Consider the following 22,287-nt stretch of genomic DNA (forward strand, 5'->3'; position numbering starts at 1 on the left):
TAGAAATCCTCAGGAATAACACAAATATTGTTCCTGTTCTTGCTACTAGCTCAAAGGGGCAGGATATGGGCTTGTATCAGGATCCAGGCTTCTCGTCCTCGGGCGGTGAATCACAGCAGGTCTGAGGCAGGAGTGCCTCCCCACCCAACTTCCATCTGCGAGCATCTCATCTCGGGCCATCACTGTGTTAAACTGATTAGACTTCCTGATGATAGCAAATTAAACCCAGAGTCTCTGACTTGCCCAATCAAGGCTTACTTCTTACACATTTTTTTTACTTGCAGTAACATGACATGGTAACATTAAATAAGTCTCAGGTGTGCATCATTGAGAATCAACACGAGTAGGTACTACATTAAGCTCACTGCTAAACATCTAATTCTGTCCTCCATACCATTATCTCTTGTCCCAATTTACCTTCCTACCCTCTACCCTTTTGGCAACCACCACTGACCCCATAGTCCAAAAGTTTATTTTTGTTTTATTCATCTATTTGTTTCCTCTAAGTCCATCCATGTAATGCAAATGTCAGGGTTTCATCTTTTTATAGCTGTATAGTATTCCCCTGTGTTTAGAAATCACATCTATTTATCCATTAGTCTATTGCTGGGCCCTGTGGTTGTTTGCAATTTTTGGCTATTGTGAATAATGCTGAAATAAACATGGGGGTGCATATATCTCTTTGAATTAGTATCTTTGTATTTTTTGGGTAAATGTCTGAAAGTGGGATAACTACACTGAATGGAATTTCTATATGGAATCTCCGTACTGCTTTCCACAATGGCTGCACTAGTTTGCATTCCCACCAATTGTGTATAAGGGTTCCCTTCTCTCCATATCCTTTCCAACACTTGGTTCTTGCCTTTTGGATAAAGCCATTCTCACAGGTGATTCCTCACACAAATATTTAGGCAGCTCAGCTGATTCCAGAGCAGCTGTCTTCTATGTGGCGACTCGGGGATTCAAGATGCTTCCAATATGCATCTCCATCCACTCAAATGAAGCCATACTGGCTGCAACTATTCATATGGACCTGCCTTGGAACAAAAGACTGAGAAATGTGGGGGAGCATATGGAGATTTAGGGTGCAGTAAATATCTCTACCTCAAGAAGTTCCAGGAGCCGTGCTTCTCATACTCAGGCAGCAAATTCATGGCTGTTCTGAAGTGAAAGTGCCTGCCCATGCCCCTTCCAACTGTGTGCATCTCTTAAAGGTCCCCTAAAAGTGAGCTGGCCTTTCCCGTTGTTGGACAAATTACAGTACATCTCAGTGTGCATGGATTATTTTTGTTTTAAGAAAAGGGAGAAGCATTGTTAGTGATTAGTACTTCATTTAAGGGGGGCATTATAGGCTGGACAATGTCCATTTGCAGATTGACATATTGAAACGAACCCCCAATATCTCCTTCTGTGACTGTATTTGGAGATGGGACCCCTAAGAGTAGAGTGAGTTAGAATAAGCACCATGAAGTTGGGTCCTAACCCCGTCTCCATGGTGTCGCTCTAAGAAGAGGACATGTGAACACAGACACCAGACAGGAATGGCCATGTGAGGACCCAGGGGGAGGTGGCCCCTCCGACTAAGGGGAGAGACCCCAGGAGAGACTAAACCTACCGCCATCTTGCCCTTGGACTTCAGCCTCAGACTGTGAGAAAATAAATTGTTTAAGATGACCTGTCTGTGGGCCTTTGGACATAAATCCTCATAGACGAACATGGAAGGAGAGCGGGCGAATAGAAACATTTATGCATTCTACAGATCTTACACATTTTGTCCCATATGCTGAATTCCATTTATCCTTTTCTGACAACTAAATTACTCCCAGAACGTTCTCTCTTTCGTTTTATGTTTGGCATGAAATCCCACCTTTTCTAAATGTCCCCTGTGTATTAGACTTGGTGCCAGCTCTTTTCAAGTCTGTTACTTCCTTTAATCTGGATATCCACAAACTTTTTTTGTAGACAGTAAATATTTTATCCTTAGCCAGCTCCCATGCTGTCTGTTGCATACTTTGTGTTTTCAGTTCATTTATTTTTTTTCCACAATCCTTTAAAAAACCACTACTAGCGGGTGGGCAGATCTTTACCTGGTGGGTACATGACAGCAGGTCCCAGAGTCCCGGCCAGCCGCTGCCGTCGTGCCTGCAAGGGTCTGGGAGTGCCCTGTGCCTGCTTCACTGGTGTGGTAGGTCACTTGTCCAGTTCACAGAGCCAGGACTTCTGCCCTCACCCCCACAGGTGTTCATTTTGGGAACTCACCACCTGAATAAAGGAGAAGGAACACCTTTTGCCATTTCTGGGCTTGTCTGGACGCAGAAACTGTTGATAATAGGACAGTCACGTGTCATGGAGCCACAGCAGCCTATTCTGAGAAATGCATTGCTGGCAATTCATTGTGTGAACGTCAGGGCGTAATTACACAAACCCAGATGCTCGGCCCCTACACACCTAGGCTGGCGGTGTAGCCCGTCAGGAACGCCATCCTCCAGCTCACCCATCGTTGACCGAGTGTCCTTCATGACACCCGACTGTAACGAGCTGGTTAGGGTTCGTCTGGGGCAAGGGTTTACCCCAGGGGATTTCAAGGTGGAGAAGAGACCTGGGTCTTTCTCTGTCCTTCCTGTGTTGCTCTTGGTAGGTTTCTGGGGTCGGTTCCCAGTCCCAGGTGAGGCCAGCCTGTTGGGGAGCCCGCCACCGCCATCCAGTCCGCGCTTGGCCTCACCCCTTTCTCGTGTGTGTCAACGTGGCCCTGCATCCCATTCACTTGCCATTCGAGTTGTTTCTCTTTGTGAATGGCTTCTCAGTGAGCTCATGCTTGCTTGTGAACAGAGAGCTTACGCAGAATCCTGGGGAGCAAATCTAAACCCAGAGCAGACAGGCAGCGGAACACAGCCTCGTGGCGTCCTCGCCGTCATTCAGGCTGAATGACGCACTGTCCCCGCAGGCAGGACGAGCGTCCCCTCTGCTGAAAGACGAATTGTGCCATCTGAGTCAGAGCGCTCAGAAGAGCCCATTCAGAGCCCTCCGCCCACGCCATTTCAATTACAGGAGCCTTTCGCTGTCAGAGCTTGCGGGGGACCTTGAGGGTCAGCCAGCCCCGGCTCAGCACCCCAGGAGTTTGGGGCAGCTTGCAAAGAGCACACTAACAAAGAGGATGCTCAGGATAAGCACGTAGCAGCTACTTGGAGCAGTTTTTATCACTCACTGCTAATTTTAAAAAAGAACAAACTTTTTTTTTTAACTCAACACATGTTATGTATTTAAATACGAAATCAGGGTAAATCTTATGACTCCAAGCCTCATCAGCCACTCTGCTTTGGGACATTTCAGGGAATAATTGTAAGAAGCAGGGGTCAGGGTTAACCCCTTCAGATGCGGATTTGAGGACAATATGGGAAAATGATGCAGTGAAGAACTAGCAACAGTGTGATGTGTTGATACAACACCAATGCTGCCAGTGGCCACGTCTGCCTCCAGCGTCCGTTCTCATTCCACTAACCCCAATGAAGAGCCTGGAATGACAGCAGGGTCTGGGAATGCTTAGGGTGTCATGATGTCTGGGGTCTACTCACTCTTTGCAAATTTGGAGCCACAGAAAGGGTGGACATAGTGATGACTATAATAGAAAGAATAAGCTGACATGTGAGAAGCGTTTGAAGGGTATGTGTAGTTATTCTCTCTCTCTACCATCCCAAACATGACTCTCACCTTCCTCCGAGTCCTCCTAGGTATGTATTTTGTAGCACCAAGTATACTGTGTGATAATCGTTAACACATTGCTGTGTCTTTCAGAGCTCTGGGATGCTGTTTTACTCATCTTTGTGTCTATATCCACATATCTAAACACATGCATGCATAGACGGATGGATGGATGGTGGATGGATGGATGGATGGATGGAAAGCTACATGAGTGGGTCTATATATGGGTGGGTACACATGGATGGGTGGGTGCATGGGTAGATGGCGATGGTGTGTATCGATGGGTGGGAGTGTAGGTGGATGGGAAGGTGAATGGATGCTTATATGGATGGGTGGATGTATAAGTAGATGTATGGGTGCATGCATGGGTGAGTATATGTATGGGTGGGTGGATGGATGGATGAATAGGTGGTTGAGTGGACTGATGAATGAATAAGGCTGAGAGTAAATGTTGAAAGAGTTACATGACTTAGATTAGTGGACTAATCTAAGGGACCTAAGTAAAAGGAAAAGTACTTCCCTCGAACACACACACACACAAAAAACCCTCAACTACACTTTAAATAGACAAATGGAGGACTTGGGAAACAAAGACTCTAACTTTGGGTGCCAACATACTTAGCAGCTGAAGCCAGACACCCTCCTGCCATTGGATCCTTGGCTACCTCAGTTGTGTGCTGCAGCCATGTCCCCGACTATCAAATGCATGGATGTCCATTTGACTGTTTTCTTGGGTGACCTTATGGAAATTTGGCAAGAAGATAAGGCAACTATGAGAGAAGCTGGACAGTTACCTACTCTGCCCCCTCCACCCACACACAGCTGTTCACTAGGCCAGGCTACTGAGGCCCAAACTCATCGTGTCCTAATCTTGACTCTGAAATACTCTGTTATCCTCATTGACATTTCTTGCCAGCCCTGGAGCCCAGCTGTGTTGCACACAGGCCATCTGAAGCCGTAAACAGATAGTGCATTTTTATAAGGGCTCATCAAGACTGCATTCACACGCTCTGCCTCACCCCAGCTGACCTCGTCACTTCCCCACTGTGATGGTCTGAATTGCACCCTCCCCAAATTCAGAGGGGAGCGCTAAACCCCCATTTTGAGAAATAAGACATGTTTGTCATACTCCAGAGGTCAGGATGTAAATGTATTCGGAAGGGGAGGAGGGTCTTTAAAGAGCTAATTAAGTTAAAATGAGGCCACTGTTAGGGTGGATCTAATCCCACCTGACTGGTATCTTCCTGTATAAGAAATTTGGTCACACAGAGAAGAGACCACATGCAGACACGGGCTGTCCACAAGCAAGGGGTGGAGTCTCAGGATGAAACCCACCTGGCCAGCACCTTGATCTTAGACGTCCAGCCTCTGCAGGTGTGAGAAATCAATTTCTGATGCGAACAGAGGCTACTTGTCAGAGTTGCCCATAGCAAGGGAGTCAGATGTCACTTGCCTTTGGCAGAGACTCAAAGGCAGGCCGAGGAGTGGAAAAGCTTCATAATTCTCGCTAGTCCCACCTTCCAAAGATGGAGGGCTAGCAGGGCCCTCGGTGCCATCCCCACCTGGAGTGCCATCCCCACCTGGAGTGCCATCCCCACCTGGGGGGCAGGAAACCCACTCTTTTTCTCCTGCCACTTAGCGTGGTGCCATGGAAGATAGTCAAGTTGGGAACCATCTGCAAAATAGGGATCTGGGGTAAGAGGGTTAAATAGCTAACGAAGAACAGTCTGGTACAAAGTGAGTGTGTGGGCGGCTGTGCTTTGACATGAAGTCAAGGAGCCGGGGTCCGAAGCTGCAGACAAGTTGCCTCACTCTTTAGGGGCATATTTCTCCCTGAAATAAAACAAAAATAGAGTCAAGTTCAGGCCCCTGAGAGAGGGGACACATGTTCTAGCATTGCTGCCATTTTTCAAAAATTCTTTTGTGCTATTCTATTTTGGAAATGCCCTTGGAATTCATCATGTCCTTTTCTGTAGGGAAAAAAAAATGTACTTTTTATTTGGAAAAATTTAAGATTTACGGAAAAGTTGCAAAGAAAGTACAGAGAGTTCCCACATGCCCCTCGCCCTAGTCCCCCTTTATTAATGTCTTACGTGACCGGGGCACATCTGTTAGAAGCAAGACTGACGTTGATGCATTACTAGGATCTAAACTCCAGACTTTCTTTGGATGTCACCAGCCTTCCCCATGAATGTCCTCTTTCTGTTCCAGGATCTGATCCAGGGCACCACATGGCATTTAATTGTCCTGCCTCCCCCAGTGTTCTCTGGTCTGTGACAATTTCTCAGTGTATTATTTTTTTTCTTTTGATGACATTGAGAATCATAAGGAGCGCTGGTCAGATGTCCTATAAAATGTCTCCTATTCTGGGTCTGTCTGCTGATCTTCCTAATTTCGTCATGATTATAAACAGTGTCACAGAGGTGACATGCCTTCTCCTGACATCATAGCGGGGAGTCCATTCAAGAGAGACAAATGACATCACTTGGTGACATTAACCTTGATCACTTGTGAAGGGAGAATTTGCCAGGTTTCTCTATCATCAATTTCCTGTTTTGCCCGTTCTCTACTCTAGCCTTTGGAAGTTAGTGACTTAAGTCCTCTCCACCCTTAAGTGGGAAGAGCTGGAAATTGAACTCCACCTCCTAGAGGAGGGAATATTGCATACATTATTTTTAAAAAATTATTAAGAAAGATGTCTCTGCTGGCCCCAGCTCCATGGGAGTGGCATATTCAGGGAGCAATGGACGGGCCCAAAGGGGCAACTGATGAACCACCCCCGTGATTAAATGTAGTACCTGCTCCCCAGTATGTGCTGAGAGGGCTCACCTACTGTGTGCACCTACTGTGTGCACCTACTGTGTGCACTGGGCTTTTCCCACATCCCTTTTTACACCCCGCAGCTAGCGTGGCAGGTGTTGCTCTCTCTCTCCTCTGGGTAAATGGAGACTGGTAAGTGGTAGCCCTGAGACTGGAACCCAGATTTGATAAGGAACCAAATTCTTTCCTCCCTTTCACAGGGGAGCATTTTAACAAGTTGTTTAAAGTAGGTATTTGGGATCGTATCAGATAACAGCTGGCTCTCCATGCTCTCTGTTACTTTTGGGCTAAGCAGAGCAGAGATGAGGGGAGAGCTAGGCTGGCTGAGTTTGCCAGAGGAAAGCCCCTGCTCTGAGATGGAAGAAATCTCCCCTGTGGGAGGGGGATGTTCCAGGAGACACTGGCATCAGCTGGGACATTCGGTTTCTCCCAATCTGTCATCTTCCACTCCCTAGCACCCCACTGGCCCCAGCCTAGGAAAGCCAGCACAGCAACAAAAGAACAATCTCTGCTTCAAGTAGGAAGGGAGGGAGGGAGAAAGGAAGGGTGGGTTTCTTCTCCCCACCCCTATTTATTTATTTATTCAACCATGTGTTTATACCGGTATAGACTCGTGGATATTTGTGTTATATTTTAGGTCATTATATTTCAAGTCATTTACTTTGCTTCTCAAATTGTTGCAGCGTTGGCCATTGGGAGTACTTTCAGGCTGATTCCTGTGTCACTGTGGCAAGCTCCCTTCCGTTTTGGGGGGGAGTGCATTTCCCTGCTTTCTGCGGCTGCAAGGTGCTCTGGGCTCATCTTGCATTCTCCCTACGAAAGTCCTATCATCAGCCACTTCTCTAAGAAGCCCTGCTTGTGATCTTTACAATGCTGCCAACAGTGGCAAGTCCGATTTGTTGGTGAGTGGATTTTTTTTTTTAAGATTTATTTATTTATGCATACAAGAGCTGGGGTGTAGGCCAGAGGTGTGGGGGGTGAAAGGAGTCACCAGAGACAGAGTGGGGAACAGAACAGGCAGATCTACTGAAATACACTGCTGAGAGGAGCAGCAGGCAAGACAGGAGAGGTCTGCTGTGCCATGTGGGTCAGTCCCTAGCAGGGGATGGAACTTGTGTTTCAGTGGCTGCCGATAGCTTCCTAGTGCTGAGACTTTAACCTCTTGCGCCACCAGGGAGGCCCAGTGTGAGTGGATTTTAAAAGTATTTAAGCACCATGTGTCATTTAGAATCATATCTGGTGACACAGCTTGTAATCACACCGGTTAAATAATATCTTTCATCAAAAACGGTGACAGAGTAAGAACATTATCATGGCTGAGAAGCAAATCATCACCAGCGTTCTTTTAAAGAACTATTTGACATTTTCCAATCACTTTCACATTTATGCATAAAAAAATTGATGGACTCTCTCCTTCTGTGCTGCCCTGAGCACAAACAATGTCATGATGTTACAAACGAATGCTTTTTTTCACTTGTGCTTTGGAAGTGGGTGTTTTCCCTAAGTCTTAGGGATGTTGAAGTTTTCGCTGCAGACGTTGATGCTTTACTTCTGGATCATGATAGAAACACTATGTTCTGTGATCAGTTACCATTTTTCTCAAAAAATATGGGCTTTCGAAGGTTTTTCAACCCTTCTTTAAAAGTCAGACTAAATGCCAAGACTTTTTAGTTCTGAGTTCATGGTTCAAAATCCTTGGCAATTTTTCACAGACACTTTCCTGGTGTTCAGTTTTGCTTGAATCTGAAAGTCACACTCAGTCACCTGACATTCCCACCTTGCAGCCCCCGCCCCCCACTTCTCTGGTGAGTGTTGAGGCAACTGCTTTGTGCACCATCACTGAGCCGCCCCTTTCCTTTCTTGAACCTTCCGTGACAATCAGAAACTCTCTTCTTTGCTGCCTGTCATTTTGTTTTTTTCTCCAAATGCTTCTTTTGAATATAGCAAGTATCTAACTTCCCCATTGTTTTGCTTTTTTTACAAAACTGGAGACTTTTTGCTCGCATTTTCTACTATCATTTTACTCAAATGTGAAGCCACAGCCTGTCTTCCTTGCACTATGCAGACCTGCCTGCTTGGCATGAGAAATGGCTGCTGCTTGGCAAGCACAGGTCAACGCAAGTCCCTTTAAGATCCGTCTTTGAGCCCTACTGAATTTGGAGGAAAAGTTTGTATATCATACATCAGGCAAGGGGTTAATATACAAAATATACAAAGAATTCATGCAACTCAAAAAAGAAAACAAAGAACCCAATCAAAAAATCGGCAGAGAGGGCCTCCCCGGTGGTGCAGCGGTTGAGTGCTGGGTTGCAAAGCTGCCCGCAGCCTCTGTAGTGATGGTTCAATCCCCGGCCGCCAGAGAGGGTCCCACATGGCGCGCAAACCTCTCCTGTCTCACCCGCTGCTCCCCTCAGCAATGTAGTTCGTCAGTCTGCCTGCTCTGCTCTCCTCTCTGACTCTGGTGAATTCTCTCACCCACCCACGCTTCTGACTGTACCCAGTGCTTGTATAATAAATAAATAAATCTTAAAAAAAAAAATCGGCAGAGAGCTAAACAAACCCTTCTCCAAAGAAGGCATCGAGATGACTTACAGGCATATGAAAAAAATCATCACTAGTCATGAGGGAAATGCAGATCAAAACCACCATGAGATACCACCTCGTATGGGTGAGAACGGCCCACATCAGAAAGATCAGAAACAAGTATTGGTGAGGATGTGGGGAGAAAGGAGACTCGTGCACTGTTAGTGGGAATGTAAACTGGTCCAGCCCCTATGAAGCAGGAAGTTGCTAAGTCTGCTGTTTGGACTCTGCTGCTTGCTGGAGTGGAAAGTTCCTGCATGTGCTGCTGGCCCACAGTAGTAGCTATGGCTTCCTTGACCCCTTCCCAAATAATAGTCTATGATGGATGGTGTGACAAGCTTCCTCATACAAACTGTATAAAATGTTACCATTCCTGCAATTTGGGGCTCCGACTTTTGGGGAGCTATCCCACTGAGCCTGCCGGTGTGACAAATAAATATCTCTCTCTCCACTTCTCTGAGTGCCCCCTGACTTCTCTGGGAAATTGCCATAACCCCTATGGAGAACACTATGGAGGTTTCTCAAAACATGAAAAATAGATCTACCATATTACCCAGCAATTCCACTCCTAGGTATCTGCAGAAAGTATGCAAAGACATTCATTTGAAAGGGCGTACACATTCCTATGTCCATTGCAGCCCCACTTACAATAGCCAAATTATGGAACCAACCGAAGTGCCCAACAGAGGAGCAGATAGTAAGATGCGGTATGTATATGGTAATGGAAGACGGCTCAGCTGTTACAAAGATGAAATCTTGCCATTTAGGATGACATTGATGGAATTGGAAGGAATGGTGCTAAGTGAAATAAGTCAAAAGGAGAAAGACAAATACCGGATGACTCCACTCATAGGCGGAATATAAAAACCACAGCAAAGAATCCGACAAAAACAAAATAAAACAAATGCTAGAAATCTGATTGTTGAGCTGAGGCTACCAGAGAAGGAGAGACGGGTGGGAGCAAAGGGGGGAGGGACTCAGTACTTGTGGGGGAGGTTGAGGCGGCTGTGGTGGTGGGTGTGATATGTGACCTATGTCCTGAGAACATATATAGTGTTGTGAAGCAACCTCAATAAGTTATTAAATATTAAATAATTATTAAATACTTAGATACATAATAAAATATTTATTTTTTGGTTTTCATTTCTTTCTTTTATTTTGCCTGCTACCCTTCCATCTGGGAAGCCACAGTATGGCTGCCGGACACAGAGCAGGGGGTGGAAACACCAACCCGCTTCCTCCTCACTCCAGACACCCATCAGCAGCCTCCCCTTTGTTTTTTGGGGGTTTTTTTTAAAGGAAAGATTTTTTTATTTATACAATAGTTGGGGTACAGGCTAGAGGCACGGGAGGGGGAGAGGATTCACCAGAGACAGAGTGGAGAACAGAACAGGCAGATTGACGAAATACACTGCTGAGGGGAGCAGTGGGCGAGACAGAAGAGGTCTGCCGCACCATGTGGGTAGCTCCCTGGCTGGCACCCATGCTGCAGAGGCTGTGGACAGCTTCACAGCGCTGCGTTCAACCCACTGCGCCACCAAGGAGGCTCCCAGCAGCCTCCCCTTTGGCTCCCACTAGAGGAGGCAAGAACAGGTGGTCCCGATGGCTGAGCTACCAGCCCTTCTGCCCTTCTCACCTGGCCTACCTCTGCATCCTTCTCAACTGAAAGGACAATCTCACCTTGGGCCAGAAATCACTCTTCCACAAGGGATGGGCACTAAACAATTAGAATGCAAAGAGTTGGCCTGGGAAGGTAAACTAGAGTGACAGCTGCCAAACTTCTCCTTTGCCTCCTGGAGTTGTCCCCCATCCCAGAAGAGCCTGTGGGTGCAACTCCACACCCTGTGGATTCCTAACAACTGAAGCTCTGTTCCAGCTCTGCTTGCAGTTCCTTTTGCAAGGTCAAAAGCTCTGCCTTGGACTACCATTTCTCCTATGGGAAGATGTAGCTGAGCGTGGCTTGTCAGCCTGGCTTGCCTTTCCACCGGGCACGGCTGAGAACCAGGCAAAGCAAAGGTGAGGGATCCTGCAAGACCTAGCTTGCCCCCAGGCCCCTGGAGCTGCACAATGTCACACTGACCACTCCCAAACCCACCCGCTGTGTGGCTGAGGCGAATGTCTGAAAGAGTCCAGAATGTCTGAAAGGCCCCACATTTACACACACAGAACTGCTCTGGGCAGATATCCTCGTAGCCCAGGCAAAGCAAACCTCAAGGCTCCAGGGACAGAGGGGAACTGGCCTTCATCCCAGGGCCCCACTCTGGAAAAAGAGGTGAAGGGCAGCCCAGGCTGATGGGGAAGCCCATCTGTCATCGCCAATGTGCGCAATGCGCAAGCTTTTCTTCTCCCACATGCGTTCAGGGTGGTCTGCGCCCACGGGAGTGACTGCACAAAGGAAATGTGCTGGAAATAATAACCAAGCTGGTGCCATCAAAAGAGAGGTCCCCCCTCTCACCCTTGAGAGCCCAAGCGCAGCTGGAGTGGGAGGTCTGGCCACCTTCTGACCACAGAAGCCTCAGCTTCCTGGAGCCAGACTCTCGTGGTTTTCCTTCTGCTGACAGCAAAATCTCAAACAAGTCTCGCTCCTCTGACTTCTAAGCCCTGGAATGCGGTCTCACTCCCCGCCCTCTTTCAGAAGTAGCAAGCCTGGTCGGTAGGGAACTACCCTGATGGGAAGGGAGGTCTGTGCACTGTCCTATCTGCCAAATATTCCAGAAGTGGGGTTCACACCTCCCCCAGGCTCTCTGACTCCATAGAGGTAGTTAGTCCCCAGGGAGGGCCACGGTGTCCTGGGATCTAGGTAGGAGGAGAGAGGGATAGGCCTGGATGCCCAACTGTCCTGGGGGCTGCAGAGCCTGCCCCTTTTCTGGGCAGAGGTGGGAATACAGAAGCCTAAGCTCTCCAAAATCCTGTCGGTCAATGGATTCTATTGCTTAATAGGACCCTGTATGTTTCTAGTGGCTTTCCCAGAAAGACTAATGAGTAGACTATTAAACTACCTTCTCAATTAAAAATTCATTAAACTGCTAAAACCCCTCCCATGCACCTTATCTTGCAGATCAGATATCTGTAAAAATAAAAATAGCAAGGGGGAAAGAAGGGTCTTTTCCAATAGTACTTGCTTCTAAGTGGTAAGACATGCATTTGGGGGTGAGGGTTGGGGGCAGATCTCGAATGTGTTTTGAAATCCCAGAGGACACAATACAAACTCATGTCTTTAAGGCACAAATGGGAAAACAATCATTTCAGATTTGGGTCTGGGAAGGAAAGCTGAAAATAACAATGGCCAAATCCAAAGGGAGACGCTGTCCATTGGAGGTGAAGCGAGAGCTTGTTGCGAAAGCAGCCGGCTTGGAAGAAGCGACGAAGGCTGGTGTGGATGGCCTAGGGCAGCTGAACAAAGCACCCCAGTGGGGGCGGCTCACATGGCAGAGATATATTGTGTCATGGTTCTGGAGGCTTCCAAAGCTTCAAGGGTAATCTATCCAGCTCCTGGTGCCTTCCTGGGCTGGTGGATGCCCCGACTTGCCATTTCTTCCCTCGCCGTCCCTCTGAGCCTGGCTCTGTTTCCTTTATAAAGATTTGAGCCGCCTGACTGACCTCATTTTAACTTGATCATCTCTACAGAGACCCTATTTCCAAATAAGATTGAGAATAAAAATATGCATTGCTGGAGATTTCAAGACAAGGCTCTGTTTTAACCCTTAGAAGAGGCGTTTCTACTTGTGTCTAGAAGAGTAGCAAGAAGAGTAAGTTCTTAAAAGCACTGAACACTGGGGGTTAGGACTCCAACTTAGCTCTTTTCAGAGGGATTTGGGGCGGGGCAGGGGTGGCGCACATAATTTAACTCATAATTGCCAGTTAGCTAGGAGAAGAGAATTTTAGCTCGAACTTTCCAAAAGTGACTTTTCCTCTTAAGAAAAACTTTCTCTGAAGTGTATGGGGTGGGCTGGGTTGCTGAGATGGGTGGAGAGAAGGGATGCAGGGTCTGAGGAAGGACACCAGAAGAGTGATGGAACTTCCCAGAAAAGCTTCCTGGCTGTCCACGTCAAGCCTGTCTGGTCTTGACAAGAGGCCCCCTCCTGCTCACAGTATCGTGTCTCCCTCCGGTCCCTCCAGCCCTGGGCTCTGGTGGAGGCTTTGTTTGCTTTTCAGCAATTGGTCTGTCTGGTCTTCATCTCACTGCTGATTAGTGCACTGGTGATTGTAATTCCTTCAAGAAAAATTTATTTTCATCCATAAATATAGATTTATCAATCTATAAATATTTATAAATAAATGTGGTGGGAGTTGCTGGGGATCTTAAGACTCTGGTTTGGCTCTTGAATGTCAAAAGAGCCATTTCTCTGTGGATCTAGGAAAATAGCTGGGGACTTTTGAAAAACAAAAAATTTTCTTTCTTATTAGTCCGGTTGCATCTTAGCAAGGCCAGAAGAAAAGAAAAAAGGGAAAATTGTTCCCTCCTAAGTCCCATGGCCTAAAAACACTTGGTGTAGCCCCTTCTGATTTTTTCCTATTTTCCTAATTTGTTCATAAGTACATACCCTCCCTCTTTATGGTTTGCTCACTTATCATTACTTTTAAACTTTTTATTTTGAAATAATTTCAGGCACATATAAGTTGCAAGGTAGAGTAGTTTCCCCAGTAATAACATCTTCTTTTAATTCTTAGAGTTGTGATAAAATATACTTAGCATCAATGGTCACTGTAACCATTTCCAAGAGTCCAGCTCAGTGGCATTAAAGATATCTCCTGCATCAACTCTGGAGCTCTTCTCGCATGACAGAACTGAAGCTTTGCCTTCATTAAACAATAACTGGCCGTGACCCCTCCCTGGCTTCTGGCAGCCATCCTTCTATTTCCTCTCTCTGATTTTGACTTGCTAGAGCCTTATCTAAGTGGAATCAAACAGCATTTGTCCTTTTGTGATGAGTTTACTCAGTATCATGTCCTCAGGCTTCATCCATGTTGGAACGTGTGACAGAATGTCCTTCCTTTTTGGAGGCTGAATAATACTTCATTGTGTAGATAGACCATGATTTATTGATCCAGTCATCCACTCCTGGATATGGGGGTTGCGCCCACCCTTGGCCATGGTGAATGATGCTGCCATGAACATGGGATCTTTCCAAGATCCTGCTGTCAGGTCTTCTGAGTCTTCACCCAGAAGTGGAATTGCTGGATCATGTGGTAATTCTATGCTTAGTTTTTGTGAACTGCTGTGGCACCATTTTATAGTCTCACTGGCAATGCACAAGGCTTTCAATTCCTCCACGTTCCTGCCCATACTTGCTATATTCTGTTCTGTTTTGTTTTTATAATAGCCGTCCTACTGGGTGTGCCCAGTGATCACATCTTATATAACCATGGTACAATAATCAAGAATATGGGAGTTTTTAAAGCTTTTTTCCCCTTTTAAATGGCATATGCGATCTCTGCACCCATCAGCTTTCTCTACTTAACAAAATACAAACACATAACAAAAATGTTGGACCCTGTCACAAAACCTCCCCATAAGTTTCATATAATGTGGGCTTCTCAGAGTCCCTGGAGGATCCATGGCAACCCTGCTGGGAGTGGGCTCGAGGGAGGAGTCTGGTGGGGGTCATGGTCCCCAGGCTGTGAGGCCAGAGGGCCACTGGGTTTCCTGTGTCCTGGAGATTCTTGAGCCCAATTGCCTGGATTGGGGTGCTGAGAGGGAGAGCAGAGCTGGGTGCAGGGAATACACCAAAGTCGGTCCTTGCACAAGTAAAGCGGGGAGAGGACCTGTGGACGTTTATTCTGTTTTATGATGATGTTAGGTTGTTTTCAGTTCATCTCAGAAGGGATGAACTGCCAGATAGCTCTCAGCTGAACCTCTACATCTCGATTTTCTCTGGAGAGTGATAGAGAAAGCACCACAAAGAAGGTGCTGGGGTTTGACAGTTCATTAGTTTATTGCCTCGACTCTAGTGGACACGCGCAAATGGGCAAAAGTAGGTACGAGGGCAAAAGTGAGGAGAGCGGTGAGTCGAGAGAAGAAGAAAGAGAATGATCTGGGGGACATGGAAACAGGATCTTTTCCTTCTGCAAAACTTGAGGCTGGTTGTCGGTTCTGATTTCTCCAAATGAAATCTCCACATGACCGATGGCAAAGAGTAAAGAACTGTCATCTCATAAGCTGCCTTGAGTTATGATTTCAATAAATCCCAGATACTATGTTTTTTATTAAATTCCCAAATACCTGCAACTTTTGTTGGTATAATACTGTTATTTCACTTTCATTAAAAAAAAAAAAAGAGCCCTCTAAAATCATGATCATTTATGTCTTGAGAAATCCCCAAAGAGTCATAAGTTTTCCTTATTTGGAAAGCATTGAGACCACCTCCTTTAGTTGTTTCAAACCCTACCAAGAAATTGTATTGCGGTTCTTAGTATTGCTGGAGTTGCTAGGGAGGCTGAACACCTTATAGATACGGGTCGTTTACATTTCTCCCAGAGCCTTCGGTCAATGTCTATTTCCATCAGTATTTTCTAGAACCAGTTTGGGATTACTGGGATTTATATTACGGAGATAAGGAGAAGGAGTAGGAGATGATGGAAGGCGGAAGGTGGACACAGGTTCTTTAAGGTTTTTTTTTTTTTTTAATAGAGGCATGTTTATTTATTTATTTGTTTGTTTGTTTGTTTGTTTATACAAGCACTGGGTACAGTCAGAAGCGCGGGAGGGTGAGAGAATTCACCAGAGCCAGAGCGGGGAGCAGAGCAGGCAGAAGGACCGAAGTACACTGCTGAGGGGAGCAGCGGGCGGCAGGAGAGGTCTGCGCGCCATGTGGGACCCTCCTCCGGTGGCCGGGGAGCAGCCGGGGATCGAACTGGTGCTGCAGAGGCTGCGGGCAGCTTCGCAACCCAGCGCTCAACCGCTGCGCCACCGGGGAGGCCCCTGGACACAGGTTCTTAAATGCAATCCCCGGCCTTCTCCCCGGCTACCACTCACCTGTTTCCCCAGGCGCAGACTCCCTCCACTTCATTCCCACTTTCTCTTGCAAAGCCAATTTCAGTCTTTTTCCCCCAAAACCCTTCTTTCTCAGTCACTTGTGCTGGAAGGAGTGGAGCTCTCTACCTGGATCCTGACCCCTCTCCATTGTAGAACTCTTTTTTTTTTTTTTTTTTACATTTTAAGGTCAGTTTATTAAGTTCAATGATGAAACTTATCCGAAGAATATTCTCCTGAAAATTATTTTTTCTTAGAAAAAAAAAGAAAGGAAAACTAACACCCTCTCAGCAAAGCCACAGGTGCTGTGACAGTCAAGCTGTTAGGGGGAAATGATGTCCTGAGTTAATCCCATACAGGCTTTGTGGACCCCACCCCCACTCCAGACTAAAGCCATCAAGACTCTGGGAAAGACAAATCCCATCACCACCAAGGGAGGGTGGCTGGGACCTGAGGGTGGAGTTGGGCAGCCAGGTTGGATATAAAAAACCAAACACATGGGCCTTGGGGTCGCTGGCTCGCAATCACTCGCCTCCTGGCTTCACGGCTCCCGGCTCGTGGCCAGCTCTGAGAGCGCCATTTTGGGATTCCTGATCGGGGGATCGAGTAGGACTCATTTAAAACTTTGTCTCCCACTTTTCTCTCAGAGCTGTACATTTCCTCATTTCCCCTTCCCTTGTCAATAAACCTTTTATGAACCTTTCGCGTGTGCCTGCAGTAGAGCATTGATAAGTCCTTTTAAGCGCGGGTGAGGACCCACAGTCAGGCACCCCGTTTTGTATCGGGGTTGCTCTACAACAAAGCGTCTCGGCAGATGGGGTTAGTCCATTAGTCAGTCGACTCACTCTCCGGGTCAGCAGAATTATAGTCTGGATCATCCTCATCCTCTTCCAGCTCCAAGTCATCCATTTCCTGGAACAGAGACTCATCTACCTCCACATCGTTTCCAGCATCCTCCAAAAACTGGATATCAGATGTGTCAAGATTATGATCTGTTTCAAATAGCTGTTTCCCCACTTAATTTATTTTTTCCTGCTTGTTCTTCTTCTTTCATTCGTTTCTTTTTTATTTCCAAGAGTTCTGCATCAAACTTGGCTTTCCAACTTAGGAAATTCTCAGTTGTAACAGGAGTGCCATGAAATAATTGCTTTTCGGCTCCTTCTGCTTCTTTTTCTTTTTGTTTCTTTTCTTCTTCTAGTTTTTATTTGATCTACTATTTCATTTAATTTTTCTTGCACAGCTGCCACTGAAGTAAAAATCGTCACCATACCAAGATTTTCTTCTGCCTGCAATGCTAATAATTTTAAAATGTCTGAGACATCATTATCTTGTAGATTTTCCTGAGAGAATACTTCATAAAGAGGAGCTTCATCTGGGTATTTTTCACTGTATGTAAACTTGAGGGTAGTCTGGACAGTTTCACCATTTTCCCCAGCCTCAGATGTCACAGTAATGGTGAAGCTGTGTGGACTTTCTGATAATACTGTGGAGGAGTCGGGGTGTATGGACTCCAGAGCCTCCAGCTCATTGCGCTGCTCCTTGCCGTAATCTGCCATCATAGCCCTGGCTGCAGCCCATGGATCACCCAGACACCCAGGCAGTGCACTGCGGCGGGACCGCGGCCATGCTGGTACCCATTGTAGAACTCTTATGAGGATATATCATAGACAGTCATGATGACCCTGCCTCCCTAAGAAGGAAAATATTAGTATTTTAATTTGATAAGAAGGAAGATAAACTCTCAAACTTGGTTCCAGGAATTGTCCTTGGAATTACTAAGACAAAGGGTTGTCTCTGATTCAACATTCTCATAACTATTCCTCCCCAGTGGCTGCCAGGAAGCTCAAGCAGTAAATCAACATAAAACGCCCATGAAGAAGCCACAGGAGAGGGATTGGGTGGTTTCCACAGTCGGGACAGGGCTGACCTTGCCACCCCCCTGACTCCTGGGTCACTAGATGATCTCATCTTGTCCTGTCTCTCTGCAACCTGCATCACCCTTCTGTGTCAATGGCGTGGTGTCAGAGCTAAATGGGGTTGACAGGCAGAAGACGCTCAGAGTCAACACATGCTTGTTCTATTGGAGAGACTCAGGAGCAATGATACCCAGCCATTGGTGTCATTTGCCAACTGGCTTGATGAACAGCTATGGGTTCATGTGCATTTCTTGGGCACGTGGAATCCAGAATGGGATATCGGGAGTGTCATGGATGGGTGACCAATGCAGGGGTAGACAACACCATCCGCTTAGAAGTGGCATGACTCCCAGTAGGATCTTATATAAGACCTTATATAAGACCTCGTCTTCCTAATCCTTTCTGTCTATCAGTAGCAAAAAAAAGCATCCCTCCTTTTTTTGTTTTATCCACATAACATGTTTTACAGGTTACTAATTTACATATACTTAAGAATTCATATCAATTCTGCTTGTCTTAAAAGCTACTTGCTCACTCATTCTGTACACCTCACCTTATCGATTTCATCCAACCCATTGTTTTTGCCACCCTCTATAATAGAACTGAATAGCTTCTAATTATAGGACAAAGTCATGTAATGGCCATTCCTGACCTGAGCTTTAGGTAACATATTTCTAAGATTAAAAAAAAAAAAAAAGCAAATCAGGTTAATCTTATACTTAAGGCATCTAGACATCACCTACCATGGAAGGTTTAAGACAGGTGCACAAATTCTGGTTCTCACCAGCCTCCACCCACCCCATGGGCTGGCTACCAGATTTAGGGCTTATCTGGATTAGGATTTGAAGGTATCAACTGATTGAGAGAAGACAAGTGAACTGAGGAATTGAGTCTTTCCAGATTGGTAAGTGGATTAGATGTGTGGTATGATCCCTCTAGGGGAGAAAGAAGGCTCTTCCCTAGGTAAAGAATCCAGCCTTGCTTCTGTCCGTGGTTGTTGGAGGTGATCATGAAGCCCTTGGGATGGTGTGCCTGACCTCCTTGCCTTGAGGTTTGGAGCCACACGCACAGGGTGACTTAGGGTGGGGTTGTCAGTTGCCCTCTGATGGGACTGGAGACAGGTCAACCACATGGGCAGCCAACCAAGTGACAGAGCCCAAATAAAGACTGTGGACACTGAGGCTTTCCTGCTTGGCAGTCCTCTGGGCAGACTATTGCTACATGGGCTGGGCCAGCTATGCTGTCCTGGCCCCACTGCAGACAGCAACTGGGCATCCTGTGTTTGGAGCCCCCTAGACTCTGTCCTAAGTACTTCTTCCCTTGACTGATTTTAATCTGTATCCTTTTGCTGCAGTAAACATTAACTATGAGTATAAAGCTTCTAGTCAGTACTGGAGTCCTTCTAGTGCATTGTGGAAAACAGCCTGGGGACTGTGTCCCCTAAACTTTGCAGTTGGTACTGCTCCCACATCTCACATCTTCCCAAGCAGGAGGCCAACATAAGAAGGATAAAGTATGGATGCTTCATTTTCTCTTATGGCTCATGTGGGTCTTGCCTCCTCCATCTCCCCTTCGCCTCCCCACCCATATTGTCCTGCACTGAATCCCTCTGGGGTCATATTTCTAGTCATCAGTAGAGAACTGTAAATGATTGCAGAGCATTAAGCTTCCCAGACTCTGAGCATTTTACACAGGAATCCAACTGAGCCTTCCCTGCAGTAGAGGGTGAATTAGAAGAGCAGGTTCATATTAGCACATTTTATTTGCTCTCAGGCACAAAATAGACTCAGGATTTGGCCCCAATTGGAAAGCAAGTTTCTCAAAGCCTCTGCGCAGGTCGTCACCCATAGAAGGCAGGGTGTCTCTGCCCTCCCTGGGCCAGATCAGTTTATCTTCAGATGTAGCCTTTTGGGGGGAGGGGGAAGCCATGACCACCTGGGCTTCGTTTGGGTTCAGGTGTTTTTTACTTTAACAACTGAACACAGATGTGAATTAAATAGAAGCACAGCCAACACTACAAGTGAAATATCAAGTTCAACCATAGAAAACTGCTATTCTGGTAAGCCAATTTTATGTGATTGAACTTAATACATACAAGTTCATTAGCAGCCACGGCAGTGGTTTGCAGTTTGACTGCACATAGCACTGAGGAGCTTTAGAAACAAAACAAACAGAAACAATGGCCAGGCCATGACCCAGGCCAATTAAATAGGAATCTCTAGGGTTGGAACCCAAACACAAGTTTTTGCAAAATTCCCGAGGAGATTTCAATGGACAGCCAAGGCTGAGGATTTCTAAAACGAAGTAAAAGAAATGGCTCCGAAGAAGTCATCAGCAGCCTGGTCTCCTTTGGGCGACAGTCATTTAGCAAATGTTAACTGACATGAGTCAGCCCCCCCTGGATATGGTTTCCAAGAACCTATTGATGATATTTGGTGAGGCTTGTTGTTCTTGGGGTGTTATGCTTTTTCTGTGACCCCACCAGGACAGTCTTCTCTGTCCTCCAGGGCCATGTTTCTCAAAATTTGGTGTAGGAAACAAATTTTGTCTCAGCACCATAGGTGAATGGGTGTTTAATACAGGTGCTGAGAGTCAAGGTTATAAACAAACCGCCTTCCCAGGCAAGATGAGATGATGGTCAGGCACCTAGATTTTGAGAACAGCTGAAGGACAGACACCCTGGCTGCCTGTCCAGAGGGTCTGTGACTTCCCCGTTTTCACTCTGTCTAGGCCGTGGCTATCCTCACCATTGAGCAGGGGCCATGCAGGTGGATTGACTTCCCAGAAAGCACTGGCCACACCCCCTTGGAGTTCTGTCTCCCATGTTCATTGCAGTGCAATGTACAACAACCAAGTGAGGGGAACAAGCTGAGTGCCCAATGACATATGAGAGAATTAGGATGTGGTCTAGATACATAATGGGATACTACTCAGCTATTAAAAAAAATGAAATTTTCCCATTTGCAACAACACAGAACTAGAGGGAATGAAACTAGTGAAATAAGTCAGGAGAATGACAAATAATGGATGATTTCACTCGTGGAATACAAAAAAAAAGAACAGACAAAACTGAACCACCTCAAACCCTAGAGATTTGACTGCAGAATTGAGCTTACCAGAAGAGAAAGGTGATGGAGGTGGGGAACAAGAGGGTAGAGACCCAAAGAACTATGGTGGAAGTTTGTGGGTGCCTTGGTGGTGAGCGTGGTATGGTAACATATATCTGAGGAGTCGTGAACTTATACCCCTAAATCATATACAGTGTTGTAAACCAATGCTACCTCAATAAAAAATGAAATAATTTAAAAATCTGTTTTGTTTTTATTGATTTCAGGTTTACTGAAAAGAATCAAGAGAAAGCATTCCTATTTAGTTGTCTACAGAGTAGAATCTCTCAACAACAGCATTATTGACATTCTAGTCTGGATCATTCTTCGGCGTGAGGACTATCTTGTCCTGTGCATTGTGTGTGTGTGTTGGGGGCAGGATTAAAGGGTCTGTGGCCCCCACCTTCCTGTGGCTGCTAACTTCCTCCCCTTGACCAATCAGGCCAACCAAAAATGTGTCCAGACATGATACATGTCACCCGAGGGGAAGATCACCAGTGGAGCAGTTGAGGACACTGATATAGAGCAAGTTTCTAAGTATCGAACATATGTGTGGTAAACCAGCATTTATTCAGTGTACAGAACCAGAAACTGTAGGAGCAAAGCTGTGAGGAAGACATGATCCCAGTTCTTTTGACGCTCGCAATGTGCAACTGGAGACATCCCACACATGCCTGAACAGAAGACAGGAGATAAGCACCGTGCCAGGTACCCTCACCTGCTATTAATAAGAGGAAATATTTTACCCAGCAAGTCCCCACAGACCCCTCCTTATATTTAATTGGCAGGTATAGGTCACATGCTCACCCCTAGACCAATCACCCACCAAGGGAAAGGTGATTGAAAGGCAGGCTGGCCAATCATCATTACCTCCAGGATGGGGCCTTTTATATGCTGATGTCTCAGTGAGTCTCATCTGCCACACCATGTCCCAGAACTGGGTCCTCCTGGCCTTCTTTCATCCCCTTTGGACCACCCACAAAACACAGGCTACTCTTTGCAGTCTCAGAAACAGGTTTGTTTTTTTGGCTGGGCTTCCCATGAGGAAGACAAGTTGGGGCTGTCCTGAGCTGATGTCACAGTGGAGGTTAAATGCAGCCTGTCGAGAACAGACACTGAACTAGAGCAATACCGGTTCTGCCTCAGGATGTGCTGTGGTTGCTAAGTGTTGAGTCATCCTCCGACCAAA

General features: G+C 46.3%; 1 pseudogene across 1 annotated transcript; it reads right to left on the reverse strand.

Annotated features, from left to right (window-relative positions):
- Window positions 1-16,903: 16,903 nt before the first annotated feature.
- On the reverse strand, window positions 16,904-17,631 carry LOC311170045 (RWD domain-containing protein 1-like; annotated as a pseudogene). Its single transcript has one exon. The product of its transcript is annotated as an RWD domain-containing protein 1-like (transcript).
- Window positions 17,632-22,287: the final 4,656 nt, after the last annotated feature.

The sequence above is a fragment of the Talpa europaea genome, assembly GCF_964194135.1.
Source record: "Talpa europaea genome assembly, chromosome: 4".
Classification (NCBI taxonomy): Eukaryota; Metazoa; Chordata; class Mammalia; order Eulipotyphla; family Talpidae; genus Talpa; species Talpa europaea.